Genomic DNA, 20,123 nt, shown 5'->3' on the forward strand with positions numbered 1-20,123 from the left:
CTTAATGGCCAGCTGGCCCTGGTTTTGAGGAACCTCTGAAACTTCAGCCCCAAAAGCAGAAACTGTGTCCCCACTCTGGGCGGGCACAAGGTAATAGCTGATATTGAGGTAACAGTTAACTCCCATTTTTCTGTGCACCAGCCACCATCCATGTACGTGACAGAGATGGACTCATTTAATTCTCACCAAACCCTAAGAGGGGAGAAAAGTATTCTCATTTTATAGATAAAAAGTTGGGGGCACAAAGGGTTTAGGAACCTGTCCACATTCACACAGCTGGAAAGTATCCAATAAATGTCACTTTTCACCAACTCTTTTAGACTATTGGAAAACAAGACTGGTCCCAGAGTTGTCCCCTGGGCATGAGATCCGGTGTCCCCAATCTGCTTGGTCATTCCTCTGCTTACCAACAAAGGTATGCTTTTGCTTGCTGGATACAGCTATGGGTGGTTTATTGGATTTTGTAAGAGTAAAACTCCTCTGGGTGCTTTACATCGTAGGGATAAGAAATCTGAGTTTCATTTTTAAGTAATTTGCAGTCACTGGAGTTTTCCTTCAGCTGGGATTCTGCACAAGGGTGGCCCAGAGAGGGGACAGTGACTGAGAAGCAGGAATTTCTAAGTGGTCTCTGGGTGGGACATGTGATTCAGGGGCTTTTCTGGACAGAGGACCTGAGCTCACTGGCTGCAGTGACTGCTGTGCAGAAGAGCTTGTGCGTGCAGGGGGCCAGCGCTGCACAGGGCTCACCAGAGGAAGTCTGTTGGCTGTGAATGGCCCCAGGACACAAATCCAGCCTGCAACAGGTCCTTTGGGGTGACTCTGTTTGACTCTTGAGACATCTGGATGCAGCTAATTTTATAGGGTTATCTCTAAACTTCAAAGACAAAACAAAACCACTTAAAGAGTAGCTAGCCGTGCCAGACACTTGCCCCTCCCACTCGCTAGCTCCTTTCTTTCCTCGTGGGGATAGTGGCCCCACGGCTGGGTGGTCCACACCACTCTCAGCCCTGGGCAGGAGGCCAGCAGGGAGAGAAGGCCGCCCCATCTCCTGGTCTTGCTGGGGGTTCTTAGGGTTCAGCCTTGGGGCCCTCCCCTCTTTCCACCCCCCAATCTCTGCGTTCAAGGCCGCTGGTGCCCACCCCCTCAGCACTAAGCCTCCTTTCCCACCCACCCACCCTGCCTCTCGCCTTTCTCCACAGTCCATTTACTTAACTCAGTGCAGTGACAGACTACCTGCTGTGCAGTGGTGCACAACAGATACTTCAGTCCCACTCCTGTTACCAGTCCTCACTCACACTGTATCCAACCCAAATGACCCCCATGAATGCCAACCGCCCCTGGGGACGCCCGGAGAGGAGCACATCCTAGTATGGTGTGTTTAAAGGAACGGATGGGGCTTGGTGTCTGGAAGGATGGACATCCCGGGGGTGGGGGCGCGGAAAAACCGCAGACGAATGTGCAGAGCCCATTCCTCCAGATGCGAAGCCCCTAGCAGCACCAGGGGTCAGTCCGACCATCCACGGATCCGACTGAGGGCCCCTCAGCAGGGCACGCGGGACCCTCATGGAGCTTGCAGGCTGCGAACTCCTTCCCCACCGACAGAGCGGGGCCAGAGATGGCGGGGCCAGAGATGGCGGGGCCAGAGATGGCGGGGCCAGAGATGGCGGGGCCAGAGATGGCGGGGCCAGAGATGGCGGGGCCAGAGATGACGGCTCCGCGCTCCCGCTGCAGCCACGCCGGGCGCTGTGGGGGCCGGGAGAGGCCTGGAGCAACGCGCACTTCGGGAGGTGTTGCCTTTTTTTTTGGCTTGCCTTGCTCCCGGGATGCTGATGACTTGTGAGCCTTCGGAGAAACAGGAAACGCTCACATACTGGGCCACCCTTGGCACTCTCGGTTTTTTCCAGGTCCAGAGAGCAATACGAAACGCATCCTGTTACGGTAACATGAGTCAGCTGAAATCTGCCAGGGCTTCTCCAGGTGCACAGATACGCGGCTCGGGTGGGGGCAGGGACTGGAGTGCCACAGACCCAGGACTCAGCAAGCCAGAGGAGAGGCTGGGGAGCTTCTGACCAACTTCCTGACCACCCTAATTGCACAGACATGGAAGCGGCCTGGGTTGCAGAGTGGGGCTAGAACCCAGAATCCCAGCCTGGAACAGCCCCCTTCCCGCCAGCCCTGCTCTCCTCTGACACTAAGCTGTCTTCTGAGCAGCTTTTCTAAACCCTTTGCCCAAAGGCCCAGAGGCCTAGGTCAAAGATACTTCGTTGAAACCTGGTTGTTCAGAAGCTGGGGAGGGATGATCTAGCAAATTAAGGAAAGTAAATGCTGCCTCCTTCCAGTGACAGTCCCCTTCCCTGAAATCCTGTTCCTTAGGCTCTCCCAAAGTGGACTATAAACATGAACCTTCTCCTATATCAATCCACATTTTCCGTGTAATGTCAGTGCTTTTTTCTCAGCCACAGTACGCAGATTCCTAGGCAATTTTCCTCTACCTTCGTGTCCAACTGAACTTGGGTGAACAGTCATCCGAGGACAGAAGCCACAGAAATCCAAGGACTAAGATCGAAGAAGGTCTGACTTCTGATTCATGGGCCATTCCAGCTGGGACAAGGCCTTCTGCAGCCAGGCAGGGGTGGGGATGAGGGCGGGCCAGATTAACAGGAACCAACTGGGGTTATTATCTGGAGCAGAGCAGATAAAGACTTCCTATTCTCTGCACTACCTTACGACTAATACTAATGGTTGTATTCTTGAGAACTTTACCAGGGCATTTGGATTGATCCTTTCAACCCTATGAAGAGGAACTACCAAAACCCCCAATTTGAAGATGAGAAAACTGAGGCACAGAAAGATTAAATGATGTTCTCCAAACCTCATGGCTGGCAAGTGGTGAGGCCAGGAGGCCACCATTAACCACTATGTTCTACTGCCCCCCTTCTCCCCAAGTGATTCTATGGAAGCCTCCCTGCCCCTGATGGGGCCTTGAGGGATCCTCTGAGCAGGGAGTCACAAAGGCTGCTCAGGCAAGGTGGGTTCCAAGATCAAGGAGGCTATTTGTTAAGTCACCACGAGGACTCCAACAGTCTCATGACCTCGGAGCTGTGAGACATCCTTGCCCAGTTCCCACCCTTGGGTGCCCAGGGGGCCTCTGAGCCAAAGAGTGGGCATGGAAAGGACCCCACGAGGAATGGATCCAGCTTGAGCCATCCCCACCTCTGGTGCTGCCTGCTGGAGGGCAGGCTATGGAACCCTCACCAGAGAGCTTCGTTATTCAAACAGGCTGAAACAATAAGGCTGGAAAACAAGCCAAGACACTGGGCTAGGAAGCCAGATAAAATAGGAAAGGTACCTCCCTTATCAAGATCACAGAGGCCCGGTCCACTGAGCAGCTGGAACAAAAGGTTCAATTAGATTGCAGAGCTGTTCCAATTTGGAGGAAAATCAACAGTGTGCACCCAGTCCACTCCTTTCCCAGGACAGGGGCCTGGCAATCTTTCCTGCCTCTGTGAATGGAGATTTCTGCAAACAGAAGGGCACGTCCGGCTTCCTATTTCCTGATCCTGAAGCAGTCCTAGCTGTCACACCAGCGTCTTTCTACCTTCTGTGACATTTAGTAGACTACTCACTGTACTCGTTTCTTAATCAAGGAAAAATGAAGTAAAAAAATCTTGGGAAATATAGGAATCTCATTGCAGGAATACCTCAGAAAGGTGACTCAGTACTTCAGTTCACAAAGGGAACCAGGAGTTTCGCAAGAACAGTGTTGTTCCCTTTAAACAAGTAGATTGAACCAGGATTTCCTGACCCCTAAACTTTTGGCTGAACTGGGCTCAGTTACAAGATTTGCAGTTGGCAGGAAGAGAGCTCTCACCTTTTCAGAAATGGTTGAGTCTGGGATGGCTGAGGGAACTGCTGTGTTCCTGCAGAGCATCAAAGACTGATTCAGCATTGGTAGCCAGGGTGTCCTTCTAGAACACTGAGAAATGTCAAACTATGAATCCTTCTCGTGAACCCAAAGCAACAGTGCCAACATAAAATTTGCCTATGAATAAGACATGAAATCATACTCAAAAGCTTTCACTCAAAACATGATCAATGGTTTCTGATTTTTTTTTCATGAATGTCCATTTGCTCTTATAAATATATTTTGTAAAGTATATGGACTTTTACTGTCATTATTCAAGAAATTGGAAGGATGGAGGCCAAAATTTTGTTTCGTTGGTTGCTTGCTTTGCAACGTTCCTTCAGTTGTTTTTTTTTTTACAAAGTACTTTTCCAGATATCATGCCCTCCTTACTCATGCTATAAGCTTCCTAATTTTGCCCAAGGCTCACATATGGTGTATTTTAGCCAACAAGAATTCAGTCACCTTTAGAACAGCCTACGTGACATCTCCATCATGGCACCCGCTTGGTGATGGCCACCACGGCATGGTTTTGTCTGGAGCTGACCGGAAGTGTTGAGAGAGGTCAAGACTTGTCAGTGAGTCTCAGGCAGGTCCCTGAACCTGGGGACTGAACCCAGGACTGCCAAGATCGGAGAAGCTCAGGACTGGCCAGGGTCAGGGGAGGCTTTGAGGCCAGACTACTTTTTGCTTGCGTGCACGGGCACACACACATTCACATGCACACGTGCACAGAACGTTGCTTCGATAGAACTTCCTTACTCAGACCCACTTTTCCATAAAAAGAGGATGTCAGTTGCTTCTCCTGGAAGACATACTGGCTTTCTGCAGATCCCAGAACTTCTTCCATTCAGCCAGTCCCTCTCGGGGCTGGGGGTCATAAGTATTGTTCCCAAGAGTTCCCTGACATGACTTGTCTCAAGGACTGGAAGTTCTTGAGAACAGGAGCCATGATAGACTTTTTGAAATTCCTTATAGCACTTTCAAAGAGATATCTACTTAAATAATAACCTAATGAACACTTGGGCTATTTCTGTAATTCGGCCATTGTAGATAATGTTGCTGTAAACACTGGGGTGCATGTGTCCCTTTGAATTAGTATTTTGGTATTCTTTGGGTAAATACCTAGTAATGCAATTACTGGACTGTGGGGTAGTTCTATTTTTAACTTTTTAAGGAGGCTCCAGACTGTTTTCCAGAATGGTTGCACCAGTTTGGATCCCTTCCAACAGTATAAGAGGATTCCCCTCTCTCTACATCCTTGCCAACACCTGTTGTTTCTTGTGTTGTTGATTTTAGTCATTCTGACAGGAGTGAGGTGAAATTATAGTTTTGATTTGTAGTTCCCTGATGATGAGTGATGCTGAGCATCTTCTGGGTCTGTTGGCCATCTGTATGTCTTCTTTGCAAGAACATCCGTTCATGTCTTCTGCCCATTTTTCAATTGTATTATTCAGTTTTTGAGTGTTGAGTTTTATAAGTTCTTTATATATTTTGGATACCAATTCCTTATCAGATATGTCATTTGTAAACATCTTGTATTCTGTAGGTTGCCTTTTAGTTTTAATGATTGTTTCCTTTACTGTGCAGAGCTTTTTATTCTGAGGTAGTCCCGATAGTTTATTTTTGCTTTTTCTCCTTGCCTTAGGAGACATATCTAAAAAGATGTTGCTATGGCCAATGTCAAAGAAGTTACTGCCCGTGTTCTCTTCTAGGATTGCTATGGTTTCAGGTCTCACATTTAGATCTTTAATCCATGTTGAATCTTTTTTTTTAAATATACTTTTTAATAGTAATCTCTATACCCAACCTGGGGCTCAAATTCATGACCCTGAGATCAAGAGTTTCATGTTCTACCAGCTGAGCCAGCCAGGTGTCCCATTTTGAATCTATTTTTGTGTGTGTTTTAAGAATGTGGCCTAGTTTCATTCTTTTACATGCTGCTGTACAGTTTTTCCAATACTATTTATTGAAGAACTTGTTTTTTTCCCCACTGAATATTCTTTCCTGCTTTGTTGAAGATTAATTGACCATATAGTCGTGAGTTCATTTCTGGGTTTTCTGTTCCGTTCCATTGATCTATGTATCTATTTTTGTGCCACTGTCATACTATCTTGATCACTACAGCTTGGTAATATAAGGATCGTGATGCCTCCAGCTTTGCTTTTCTTTTTCAAGGTTGTTTTGGCTACTTGGGGTCTTTTGTGGTTCCATACAAATTTTAGGATTTTTTGTTCTAACTCTGTGAAAAATGCTCTTGATATTTTGATAGCTACTGCATTAAAATGAATGGATAAAGAAGATGTGAGATATGAGATGTTATGGAATATTACGCAGCCATTAAAAAGAATGAAAACCTTGTCATTGGATGGAGCTAGAGAGTATTATTTTAAGTGAAATAAGTCAGAGAAACACAAATACCATATGATAGATTTCACACATATGTGGAATTTAAGACACAAAACAAATGAACAAAGGCAAAAAAAAAAAAAAAAGGAGAGAGAAAAGCAAACCAAGAAGCCGACTCTTAACTATAGAGAACAAACTGATGGTTACCAGAATGGAGGTTGGGGGAGTGGGGATGGGTTAAATAGGCAATGGGGAGTAGGGAGTGCACAGTGTTGTGATGAGCTCCGGGGGTTGTATGGAAGTGTTGAATCACTGTATTGTTCGCCTGAAACTAATATTATACTGTATGTTAACTAACAGGAATTTAAGTCCTTAAAAAAAAATGAACCTAACGAGCAGCAAATACTTTCTGTAATTTTAAAGTGAGTGGCTTTTAGGACTGGTTGTAGTATAAGCATGCATGTTTACATAGGCTTGATAACTGTATGCCTTCTTTTGTATTTTACTCTGACTTAACATCCTATAGGACCTACTGTATGTATATTTCCACGTATTCCAGTTATCTGTCACCGTTTAACAAACAACCCCCAAATTTGGTGGCTTGAAACTACCTTGATTTATTATTTTTCACGATCCTGTGGGTTGTTTGGGAGGTTCTTCTGCTCCACATGGTGTTATTCAGCTGTGCACCCACCCCTGCCCTTCTCCACGAGCTGTCTCATTCTCGCAGGCATCACCACACTCCCACCGGCTAGCCAGGACTTCCTTAAAGCATGGCAGCGGGGTTCTAAGAGGGAGTTTAACAAGAAGACAACAAGAAGATCCACTTTCTGACACCTTTCAAGAAAGGGACAAACACCACCTACCCAGGCACTTATCAAGGCTATACTTGGATCGTGCCTCCTTAAAGTCTCATTGGCCAAAGGCAGACACGTGGTTAAGACCACAGCCGCTGTGGGCGGGACTTCACAAGGACGAAGATTGGGGGAAGCTGGCTTCCTGGGAGGGCACTGTCTCCCACAATGTAACAGTCTGCCACAACTTCCTTCTTTTCCAGAAGACTCGTAAGACTTACAGAATTGACCTTCTTGGCTCAATTATTTGAGAGCAAGCCTCTGATGTCAGGACTGTGATTTTGCAAGGTCAGCATTAGAATTGTGCCTCCAGGCCAGGGCTGAAGTGAGAATCACTTACCGGTGAGGGAGCCTGGCTGTCTCTCCAGCACCTGAGCTGTCAAGACTTGGAAGCCTCCACTCATCTTGGCTACAGGGTAGTTCTTGTCAAGTGTGGGTGGGGGCAGGGGTATTCAGCACTTTTTCTTTGTGGGGGGAAAAAAAGAACATCCTGGGAGAGATAAAACTAGCAATGGTTGAAAGGATGCAAAAATAAGCAAAAGACACACAAGGACTCTCTGAGAAGATATGATTCAGCAGGGGAGGAGCTGCATGTTTCCTTATGTGCATATTTGCAGATCAGCAAAGTTCTTGAAACCCATCCATTCCAAATGTCAGGAGCTACTGTATTTGTGCAATAAATCTCTTGTTGCTGATATTAACAGAATTTAAGTAATTCTAGGGAAAGGGAAAATAATTCACCCAGGAGCACCCATCCCATCTCCAGATCCACTTTCTGACACCTTTCAAGAAAGGGACAAACACCACCTACCCAGCTACAATCAGTAATTTACTCACAACACTACCACTTGTGTCTTTTTCCCAGGCTGTGGTCTTAATTTGTGTATGATTATATGTAACTATAAGCATACAGTAGGTACATTTTTGTATTCTTTTTTTTTTTTTTTTAAGATTTTATTTATTTATCAGAGAGAAAGTGGGAGAGAGCAAGCACAGGCAGACAGAAAGGCAGGCAGAGGCAGAGGGAGAAGCAGGCTCCCCGCTGAGCAAGGAGCCCGATGCGGGACTCGATCCCAGGACGCTGGGATCATGACCTGAGCCGAAGGCAGCTGCCCAACCAACTGAGCCAGCCAGGCGTCCCGGTACATTTTTGTATTCTTTTAAAATTCATCAACACACCTTTCTTTCTCCTCTTCTGTGTCACAGTTTGCCTAACTTCTCCTCTGCAAGTAGATGTCTGGGCTTTTTACACTGTTGCTATTATAAATAGTGCTGCTATGAACACCTTTGCAAATATTTTATTTTGAATTATTTCCTTAGAGGTAAACCTCTAAAGTGGGTCAGAGACTATAAATACGCTTTTGTTGCCTATTTCTAAACTGTTCTTAGATCCACCCCACCAAAATAAATCCCAGGTGGATTTGAAGTTAGATATTAAACAAACAAACAAACAAACAACAACAACAACAAAAACCCTAACATCTAAAGAAAAACAAAACAAAATAAGGAACAAAATCATTGGAGATGAAAGGACTAAGTTTAAAAGAAATAGTCAGGGGTGCCTAGGTGGTACAGTCCGTTGAGCGTCTGATCTTGGTTTCAGCTCAGATCAGGATCTCAGGGTCAAGAGATAAAGGCCTGCACTGGGCTCTGTGCTCACTGTGGAGTTTGCTTGAGATTCTCTCTCTCCCTCACTCTGCTTCTCCCCCTTCTGCTCTCTCTCTCTAAAATAAATAAATAAATATTTGAAAGAGAAATAATCATACAGGAAAAGATTGATAGATTTGATTGAAAACATTTTAAGCCACATGGAGCCGAGATGAGTAAAGACTATTTCCTGTGGAAGGGAGGGACATACACCTGTAGGCAAGCTTATGTCCTCTACACCTCAATAAAATATAGACAGTGAAATCCTTTCCCAGGAATAGCGCAGAAGTAGCTTATACCTTGTGGGACAAAATGTACTTTTCTCAGAAAACAGCATGAGAAAACATACAGTATTCCTGAGATGTAATACCATGGTAAAACATTTCAATGAAGTCCAGTATTATAGAGTTTTTTAAAAATTAAAAGAAAACCTGGTAAAAGATATTGATTGATAGGCAAGGTGACAAAGTGTTAAAATTCTTATTGTATATTAAATGGCAAAGAAAAATAATATTACTCCAGGTTAGAGAATATGACCAGACAAATCACCGAAAAAAGCACAATTGTTTATTAACCAATTGAAAAGGTATAATAATCAAATGCTTAAACTTAAAATAGGATGTATTTTCCCTCTGTCAAAATGGCTGACTTTAAAAATGTGTGATATCCAGGGTTAAAAAGTGCCATTGTAGAAGTGTTCTTACTAACACACCGCTGGGAGGAGAGAGGCTTGCATTTGTAAACTGCACTGATTTGGCAGTACTGTAAGAAGCCCTCTTAAGCCCATCCCTTTGGCCCAATACATGCTCTTATGAAATGCCATCCCAAAGGTATAAACTTAAATACATAAAAAGCTCTGTAGCCAACATTCTTTCCAGTACTTAAAAAAAAAAGTGGAAATAAACTAAATAATATTAGAGAAGCAATTTGGTAAATTACAGTATTTACTTGTTGGATATTATGCAACAATTAAGAATTAATGTTTATATATCTTATATAATACAGAAACTGCTTACAGTATGTTACATTTTAAAATAGATTACAAAAGTATATACACAACTATATGAAGAAAAATGGTATAAAATCAGGAAAGAAGTCATTCAAAATAGTGATTTTGAGAACTACTCTGTAACTAAGATGAGTTTGTATTTGGGTAAGAAAGGTTTCCTTGAGTTAGTTGAATTTTTTCTTTTTTTATTTTTAAGAAACATGAATTTCCTGTATAATGAAAAAGAACTAAATGTATAGGGGCTCCTGGGCGGCTAAGTGGATTAAAGCCTCTGCCTCCGGCTCAGGTCATGATCCCAGGGTCTTAGGATCAAGCCCGTGTCCAGCTCTCTGCTCCCTGGGGAGCCTGCTTCCCTTCAGCTCTGCCTGCCTCTCTGCCTGTTTCTGATCTCTATCAAATAAATAAATAAAATCTTAAAAAAAAAAAAAGAACTAAATGTATAAAAAGAAGGCATCATGAGCCCTTCCTTTCTGTTGGCTGGGATTTGGTCATCTGATTTATTCCAGCTGGCTGAAACGGTCATTTATAGTTATCTGATTTTGCATTTCTCAAACATCTATTCAAATAGGGAATTAGGGGGTTTCAGAAAGGGGGTGCAGGAGCAGGATCCATGTGGATTTAAAACTTGGAACTGAGAACTTGAGGGCGACAGGCAAGATGGGAAAGGAAGCAGCTGCCCTGAGGTTTACATTCTTAGTAGAAATACTGAAAATAACTCTTGGGCCATATTCATATTCACCTATTTATTCAAACATATTTATTGAGCACCTAACTGGAAGCAGAGAGTGGAAAAGATACAGGCACTGCCCTCCAAGGGGGACACAAACGGGGAGAGAGAAGCGGGTCTGTGCCACTGTGCGCGTCTCCGGGATGACGCCGAGCCGGAGAGCCGAGAGCGCCGAACGACGCCTGGAGCATGACGACACTGACGTAAACGACCGTAAAATCAACACTGCCAGAGCCCGGTGTTAATCGCTGGTCGTGATAAATATGTGTATAAAAGTAAATAAAATGCATCTGGAGGCTACGCAGCAAATTCAGGGGAGTGCTACCTCTACAGAGATGGGGGGGGGTTATAGTTAAAAAGGACTTTTTATAAGTTATATGTCAAATCCCTTTTCTTACCGATAGGAAAAAGTATGGCAAGTAAATGTCATACATTGTGATAATTCTAGGGGGTGGGGGAGAAATGCTTTGGTTGAGGTATGTACGAGTGTGGTAGGATGGAAGGAGGAGGGTGTAGCAATGCCGGGGAGATTGCGGAAGGGGTTCTGCAGGCTGAAGACCAATCAGCTAATCCCCGCCAGACCTGGTGCTCCTGGGTGGAGTACAGAGGTCTTTCAGCAGAAATGAGGACCTACAGACTGTGGCAAGTGTGTGTGGGTGATAGGGAGGCCACACAGGCAGGGCCAGCTTCTGGGGTGTGCACCCAAAGGACCTTAGCTTCATCTTGGGGTCCTGGAAAGGACCACCCACAGCTTTGAGGCTGTATAAAGGTGAAGTAGGGGAGGAAGTTACCTAGGAGACAGGGACCATCCTGAGGTGTTCTGTAAGCCCAGTGGTGAGCCCACCACTCACCCACCCGCCCATGGGCAGGCACTGTTGTCATTGCGGGAACATCAAACGCAGCACAAAAGTCAAGGAACGCAGGATATTTGAGCGGCCCTTACAAGGGTGGTAGTAGCTTCAGGAGAGGAATAGTTGTAGTCAGAGGTCTCAGCAACCTGGGGAATCTGTGGGATGGAAGCAAGGGCCAGGTGAGGCTAGCTGTCATTTCTGGGGAGTTCAGCACCTATTTGGAGCATTCTAACCTCCTTTGGGGCAATTGCTTCATCCCTACTGCCCTCAACAAAAGAGGGCGAAAGAGAGCCGCAGGAGCCAAACCCTTTCCACTCCACCCCCTTCCCTGCCCAGTCAGGACAGGAATGCGGTGTCCACCTGGCCAGTGGATATTCTTACCTCGGTTCAGATCCTGAATAAGTGAGCTGAGGACAGTGAGAGGTTAGAGGTCATTTACAAAGCAGATGCACCCTCGGTGCTGCAGTCTTGCTGCACTGGCCATGACCTTCTTCTGGCTCTCTAGAGCCCTCAATTCCTGACTTTCCCGACCCTGGTCTTCCCAATCTCTTGTTTACTCTGCGAGCTCTCCACTCCCTGGGGGCTCCATCAACTTCCTTTGACTTAAAATTAGCAGTCGCTGGTTTAGGGTTCATGGACACAAGCATCAGCTGAGACAAGTGTCAATTGACAGTTGGCAATGGGGGGGGGGGTCAGCCAGAGCATCCTACACTTTTCTCTTCACAGTATATCTTGTTCCTAATTCATCCCCTGTGACCTCCATCCAGATCTGTGTTTTCTTACTCCTTCGCAGCTGTAGCTGCTTTCCAGCTGGACTCCGTTACAGCTCACTCTGCATCCTAAGTTCTGCTAAGTGTTGCTAGAAACCTTTATCCTGCAACTTCCCTGCTCAGGAACTTGGTGTGACTCGCTGTTGCCTGTAGGTCAAGTCCAGACATCCACACCCTCCTTTAATCTGGTCCCACCCCTACCATCTGACTAGAGAAGCCCTGTGTACTCCTTGAGGGACTCCAAGTGGACACCCACCTTGGCACTTCCCCTGCTGGAAAGCCTGTCTCTTCTTGTCTGTCCAAACTCTGGCAAGAATTTTGCTCTCTGGATCTAGTTCGGTGTTCCTAGGAACTTGTCTTGGGTTGGGGCAGTTACTGACTGCCCCCCCTGGGAGGGGAGCTGCTGCTCTCCTCTATAGAACACCTGGAACAGGTCAGGTGGTCACTGATGGTTCCTTACAGTTTCCAGCTGAACCAATACTATGCAAAACTGCCTTCCCCACACTGTGGTTCACCCCTTTCCTTCCTGAAGCCCCAGCCCTGGCAGGGGTCATGGAGGGACCACCCAAAGTCCTCGCTTTCTCTGACTTCCTTCCTTCATCATTACAGTCCCATGAGCTGGGTGGGTGCAGTTGGCCTTGCACTTCGGGAAAAAGGAGACAGACGTCGATTCCAGGTCCACAAAAGCACAGAGCTCCATGTTGGCCCCGGTTGCATGGACCAGAGCATGCATGATGTGCAGAGTCCGGGATTCAGTCATGCTGTAGTCTACGAGCCTCTCTTCTATGGGTGCTCCTGCCCAGGCTGCCTCCCACTCCTGTGTTGTGCTGCTCTATATGGCTTTCTGACCATTGTCAGTACCTCGACTTCCCCCTGAAACCAAACTTTTCACGGGCACAGACCTCTTGTGAGATGGGGGCCCACAAGGCTGACCCTCCAGCTCACAGTGGTCCTCCTCCTGGTCATGTAGCTGCCTGCACAAATCCAGGGGTTCAGTGCAGCCTTTCAAGGTTTGACAGGTGTAAACATGCCCCACTTTTGAGATATAATTAAACTGGTCTGAGTTGTCTCCCCAGGAGCGTAAGTGGGGCAGGGGTGAGAATATAGGTGTGTTGGTGAGTGTATAAGTATGAATGTGGGTGCTAGGAGTGTGGATGTGTGTAAATGTGCATGTAAGAAAAGAGCAAGATTCATTGAGGGGTTGGCTTGTCTCCATTTGGGGCCTGTCACCTGTGAGCTTGGCAGCCACCAGGCCTTTCTGCCGTGTGACAGGACGCACAGGGAGAGGAGCACAGGTGGAGGCCTGGTGATTTCCGATGGCCTCACCACGTCAGTGAGCCTCCAGAGCCCTGGCTCCAGGGGCTTCTGCTCATTGTGGCCCAAAGCATGCCCACTGTCACCCTGGGTCATGCTTCTGACCCCTGACTGGCTTTTCTCCTCAGACGGGGTTTGTGAGGCATGCTGCACTGTAGTTAATGTGTTGATGTGTTTTAGAACAAATTAAATATGGAAATAGCTTTATTTTTCCCTGATAATTAAATAGAGAAATACACAGAGAAGATCATTTTTTAAATCTCTCTGAATTATTGTTAATTTTTTTTTTTTAAGGTGTGACCATGGCATTAAAGTTACACATTTGAAATATAGTTCCAGGGCACCTGGGTGGCTCAGTTGTTGTAAGTGTCTGATTCTTGATCTCAGCTCAGGTTGTGATCTGAGGGTTATGGGTTTGAGCTCTGTATTTGGGCTCCACACTCAGCCTGGAGCCTACTCTGAATGAATGAATGAATGAATGAATGAATGAATGAATGAATGAATAAAATAAAATATCGTTCTTATGTGGGGCACCTGGCTGGTTCAGTCTGTGAAGCACACAACTCTTGATCTCAAGTGTGGGTTCGAGCCCCACGTTGGGTGTAGAGATTGCTTAAAAATAAAAATCTTAATATAGTTCATATCTTTTATTTTTATTTTTGTATTTTATTTATTTATAAAAGATTTTATTTATTTATTTGACAGAGATCACAAGCAGGCAGAGAAAGAGGAGGAAGCAGGCTCCCCGCTGAGCAGAGAGTCCGATGTGGGGCTTGATCCCAGGACCCTGAGATCATGACCTGAGCCGAAGGCAGCGGCTTAACCCACTGAGCCACCCAGGCGCCCCTATTTAGTTATTTATTTGAGAGAGAGAGAACAGACAGGGAGGGGGGTACCAGAGGGAGAGGGAGAGAGAGTCCAAAGCAGACTCCGCACAGAGTTTGAAGCTGGACCCCAGAATCAATACCATGACCCTGAGATCCTGACCAGAGCCGAAACCAAGAATCGACACTTATCTGACCAAGCCACCCCCGCGCCTCTGGTTTCTTTTAGGGATAAGTACTAAGATATTTAAGAGTGAACTTATTATATAAACTTATGTGTGAGGACTGGTGTTTATTACAAAATAAGATAGGGAAAGGAGATGGATGGAGGTACACACGAAACAGAACTGCCCATGAGCCAAAGCCAGAGATGCCGGTTCATGTTAATACACTTCCCGCATTTGTTGGATGTGTATTGTTGGAAATTCCCTATAATAAGTTACCAAAAAACAAAAACACCACCTCACCTTTTAATCCAACTACCCAGAAATAAGCACCTTTAACATCTTGGGACATTTGTCACTCAAATTTGTCATCTAAAGTTGCTTATTGTGGTTGGGGGAGATGTCCTAACTTAAAAACACCGGCCATTCACGTTCCCAGCCTCCCTTCTCAGGCACATGATGAGGCTCCAGCACACCCTCGACCCACATCTTGAATCCGAGGCTAATAATGAGAGAGCACAGTGGGTCAACTGTTAGGGCCGCAGTGGGCCAGCCTACACTCTTCTCCTCCTGGAGATTCTGAGGGCTCCCCAAAATCCTTCTCACAAATCTTTTATGCCTCCATTATCCAGAATTAGTTTCTTTTGCTCAAACTAAAAATCCTGGTAGGCAGAACACTTTAGTATAGTGTTTTGCTTACTGACAAGATTACACTATGCAAACTGCTCCGTGAGGTACTTTTCTTGCACTTACTAGCCAGAGGAAAGAGTCTTTGTAGGTGAACAGACCTTCTCCCTCCGTCATCCTCTCAAACACAGTTAATGCTGCTACAGGAATGAGGGAGATCTCTTTCCCTGCCTTTTCCACAAGTGGGCTGGTAGAAAGAAAGGAAGGGTCTCCATGATACAAGTTCACTTTCCTCATAATGGTGGGGGGAATGGCCTGAGGGTGTGCCTGGCCAGCTGGCCCCTAACAGTGGGCTCCTGGCAAGGCCCCAGGAGAGGTGTGTCGCATTCCATAAACACATTTTGTTTCTCCACTGAGGCTTGTCTCCTGAGCAGACTGCTGCCTGGCCAGAGGCTGATTGCAGGAGTGGAGGTTTCACCTTCCAGGGCTTTACTGGGCTGTCTGAGGTCACGAGCCTCCAGGCTTGCCCCCGGGGGACCCAGCCCACAATAACCTTCAGTCTCCCCATCCAGCCCCATGGCAATTCCTGTGAGTTGGGTATGGGCTGAATGGGCTCCCCGCAGCAGGGCACCACATTTGGAGGCCAAAATGAGCTAGGGGGAGGGGGGACGCACAAGGTCAGGGAGGCTGTTCTTAAGCTCCTCACCCCAGTTTGTCCTTTTTTTTTTTTTTTTAAAGATTTTATTTATTTATTTGAAAGAGAGACAGTGAGAGAGAGCATGAGCAAGGAGAAGGTCAGAGGGAGAAGCAGGCTCCGCATGGAGCTGGGAGCCGGATGCGGGACCCGATCCCAGGACTCCGGGATCATGACCTGAGCCGAAGGCAGTCGTCCAACCAACTGAGCCACCCAGGCATCCCCCAGTTTGTCCTTAAAGAGAATCTCGTTCCACAGGTCCTGGGCATCCCTGAGAGGCAGAGGAAGGAATGCTACTTGGAGGGAATGGTATGTCAAAGGGACGGTGTCACATGCCTCAGCCTTACTAATGGGAATCACCCCAATAGCACGGGCTGTCATCCACCAAGCCTCAGATACTACCAGCAGTGTTAAGCATCACGGCAAGTGTGGGAGAGCTGCATGGGCCCCTTCACAGACAAGAAACTGAGACGCCCGGAGTGGTACAGATTGGGGCCTGGAGTGGGACCCAGGTTGGCACACCCGTAGGCCCGCCTCATTAGGAGGAGTGAACTTTTATCACGGAGACCCTTCGTTTCCTTCTACCAGCCCACTCGTGGGAAAGGCAGGGAAGGAGAGCGCCTTCATTAATAGTGTTTGAGACATGGAAGAAAGAGGTCTTTATACCTACAAAAGGACCCCCCACCCCAGCATGTTAGTAACTGAGCAGTCCCTCTGGGGGTCTGCCTCTGTCGTGATGGTCACCAGGGGTGGTGCCCCTTGAAGCAGCCTTCCACAGGCCCCACGGACATTTGCTCCCGCTACTATCACCACCTTAGAGAATCAGCTGAATGTGGTCTAAACTTAATCATGAATGACCTTGGGCAGGTTTCCCAGCAGACCCAGAGGAGGTGGGTTCCTGCTGGCTGCTCTGAGGAATGACCTGGGACCAGAGGTCCTGGACTCTCTCTGCCAGAGGCCAAGGTCGCCCATTTACTGAAGCCCTGGATCCAAGACTGCCTCCACGGCTGTGCAGTTTATAGGAAACTGGGAGTTTCCTGGGGACTTGTAGCAACAAAATCAGTTATCTTTCTTTCTTTCTTTTTTTTTCTTCTCTAAGTTTGTAAAATGTATGTATGTATGTAATCTCCATACCCAACATGGGGCTCAGAAGTACGGCCCCGAGATCAAGAGTCACAGGGGCTTCCACCTGGGCCAGCCAGGCGCTCCTATATCAGTTACCCTTCAAACACTCCTGGGAGGTACTTTTCCAATAAGGAAATTTTATAAAATAGAAATAGTAGCAAGTGGAATTTCAGAGTAAAATGGTTTCGTGTGGCAGCCAGAGCAACTCGAGGTTACTGACAGCAGTGGTGGGAAATGACAGTTGGTAGGGGCTTCAAACATCTTCCACGGAGGAGGAAGCACACCCGGGCCAGAAAGAGAGAGAAAGGGCCTTGGGGGCCCGAGGGGCAGGGTTTCAGCCCCAGCACTGCCACTTTTCCTGGCTGTGTTACCTCAGACAAGTTGCTAAACCTCTCTGAACCTCCGTAAAATGGGGATCATAACGCCACCTCTGTCCTGTAGCCATCACAGATGGAGAATGGCTGGCATCTAGCCGCTGTCTGAGAAAGGAGGCCTACTGTTAGTACTCGCCAGGAGCTGGATTACCTGGGTCCTTGGCTGTCTGGATCTGAGATGTGAATCAATGCTTTTAAGGGACAGAAATTGTGGCTAAGGCTTGTCAGTTACAGGTGAAATCAGAGAATACGGAAATTGCTTTTTTGATTCGTGCCTCACTTCCTCTTGTGCTCCCTTTGCCGAGTTTCCTCTGCAGATTCCCTGTTAGCCGACTCACACCCTCACCCCGCCTCTTGCTCATGAGTTTACGTCCTGAATTTTTAATCATTAGCATTTATCAAAATGTGCCTGTCATAAGTCCTCATATTCCTCTGGCCCTCACTCCAAGCCGTACACTTATTCCCAGGTTTAACCTCAAAAGGGTGAAAGCTTTTTACTCTGTTTATCTTTTAAGTTCTGTGATGTTTACATATGGATGTTTTAGGCTTCCTCCTCAAACCAGAGGTTTACTCTGTGTTTCCTGGAGAACAACTGAGTTAAGTGTGAATACACAGAAAAGTTTCTGGAGCCCTGTCCTACCCCCACCCCCACTCACCCCTGCAGGCTATATGCTGTGGGGCCAAGTGGCAAGGTCCTGCCCCGGCAAGTTGCCTCCCAGTGATGGCGGTGGGAAGGTTTGGAAGGAGAACTTTAAAACCCAACTCAAAATTGAATCAACACTAAAACATTTCACCTGAAAGAAGCTCATTCATGAGTCCTTAAAACTTGCATGTGCTTGTTTATTTTGAGCTTCCCTAGAGATGAATGTTAAAATACTGCAAAGTTTTAAAACGTCTGACCAAAATGTTTAATGTGGTGGCTTTGGGTACACCTAGCCTCAATCAGAAATGAACATAGACCACACAACTGGAAACTCCTGGAAGGAGTGACATGCCTCACTTCCTTTTACTTAGCACCACCTGAAACTTGACCCTGAACATTCAGACCCGCTGAATCCAGGTCCCACACTGTCGTTCAGCTTTCTGAGGTTCCCTCAGATCTTACGTCTTGCAGCTTCTGCATTATTACGTAGTTCCTAGGAGACACTCTTCCTTTAATAAGACATCAGAAATTCAAACCATCCTTAGTAATATTTATCCAGTTGTGGTAGGATACCAGTAACGAATGTAAAGGAACCAGATTCAGAATGGATGAGCTGCACGCAGTCATTTTAGTCAGCGGGAATCCCATGCACGCTTTGGAGCTGCTTTATACTAACAGGTTGGGAATGTGGATTTGGAATCCAAACGAGCCTGGCGTTGCCATCCGCTGACTGTGACCTGGGCTGAGTTTCTATAACTGACTCTGCTTCAGTTTCCTTAGAAAAAATCTGAAAATAATGACCGTACCTACCTCACAGGGTGGTTTGAGGATTTACTGGAATTTGTATTTGCAAACCACTTAGAATAGGTCTGGGAGGTAGGAAGCTCCATGTACATGTTTACTAAATAAAAAGTAAATCTATGATTTTATCCCATGATCTATATTATCAGGTCAGTTAGATAACATCTTGAAAATATATTGTGCATACTGAAAATCTGGCAATTTAAAAGACCTTAAAAACTTACCTTTAAATAGTTGAATGTTTTCTGGGTGCCTGGGTGGCTCACTCTGTTAAGTGTCTGATTCTTGATTTCTGCTCAGGTCATGATCTCAGGGATATGAGCTTGAGCCCTAAATGAGGCCCCGTGCTTGGTGTGGAGCCTGCTTAAGGTTCTCTACCCCGCCGCTCCTCCGTCCCTCTGCCCCTACCCCTGTCCCATAAACAAACAAATAGCTGAATGCTTTCCATATAGAGTATACTCAGTACATTTTTAAGCTTTAATTCTAATTTACATTTATTATGTAAATGTATAAAATAGCATTTTAGGGGCACCTGCATGGTTCAGTGGGTTGAAGCCTCTGCCTTCAGCTCAGGTCATGATCCTGGGGTTCTGGGATCAAGCCCCACATTGGGCTCTCTGTTCGGCGGGGAGACTGCTTCCCCCTCTCTCTCTGCCTGCCTCTCTGCCTACTTGTGATCTCTGTCAAATAAATAAATAAAATATTTAAAAAAAATCTTAAAAAAAATAAAAATAAAATAGCATTTTACTCAAAATATTATTCAAAATGCTCTTCAAAGTGTGGTCTCTGGAATAGCAGTCCAGTCCTTGTCTAGGAACTTACTAGAAATGCAAGTGTCAGGCCAGCTGTGGACCAGCTAAATCAGAAACTGCATTTCCACATCATCTCCAGGCCGTTGGAGTACACACTGGGCTGGAGAAGCTCTGGCCTCAGGCATGCACATCATCTGCCATCAATTCGAAGGCTGCTGGAAATTTCTAGGCTCAGCTCTGGAATCCAAGATCACATGCAGATGCAAAAATGAATAGTGTATCCCATCTCCTAAGTTCTGAGTACAGCTTTGCTTCCTGCCACTTGTCAAGAGGATGCCATGGGTCACTTGGGCAATGGACTAAGCATAGATAGTGCTGGTCTGGGGAAGCAAATAGCCAGCAAGGGCGTAATCTCTTACAAAGAGGAGCTCTGGGTGGCTCAGACGGTTGAGCATCTGCCTTCGGCTTGGGTCATTGATCCCAGGGTCCTGGGATAGATAGAGTCTGCATGGGACTCCCTGCTCACCAGAGAGTCTGTTTCTCCCTCTCCCTTTGCCCCTCCCCCTGCTCGTGCTCTCTCTCTCTCTAAAAGAGGAGAAGGGTAGGTAGCTCTAGGGACCTGGGAGGGTACTGCTTTGTGCAGAGTGACAAAGTTGAGATTCATCTCATCTCAGTGCACTCAGCGTTGGGGGCC

At 46.4% G+C, this 20,123-nt stretch overlaps 1 long non-coding RNA gene across 6 annotated transcripts in view; it reads left to right on the plus strand.

The window, feature by feature from the left end:
- The window catches only part of LOC116591276, a 35,438-nt gene extending 21,788 nt beyond the window's left edge, over window positions 1-13,650 (plus strand). For 4 of the 6 annotated variants that reach the window (XR_004285920.1, XR_004285923.1, XR_004285922.1 and 1 more), the window contains 2 exons: window positions 321-415; window positions 7,311-8,024. This is a non-coding gene — a long non-coding RNA (uncharacterized LOC116591276). Of the gene's footprint in view, window positions 1-320; window positions 416-7,310; window positions 8,025-10,528 lie in introns of those variants that run through there. The other 2 variants (XR_004285921.1, XR_004285924.1) reach the window with 2 other exon arrangements.
- Window positions 13,651-20,123: the final 6,473 nt, after the last annotated feature.

The sequence above is a fragment of the Mustela erminea genome, chromosome 5 (assembly GCF_009829155.1).
Source record: "Mustela erminea isolate mMusErm1 chromosome 5, mMusErm1.Pri, whole genome shotgun sequence".
NCBI lineage: Eukaryota > Metazoa > Chordata > Mammalia > Carnivora > Mustelidae > Mustela > Mustela erminea.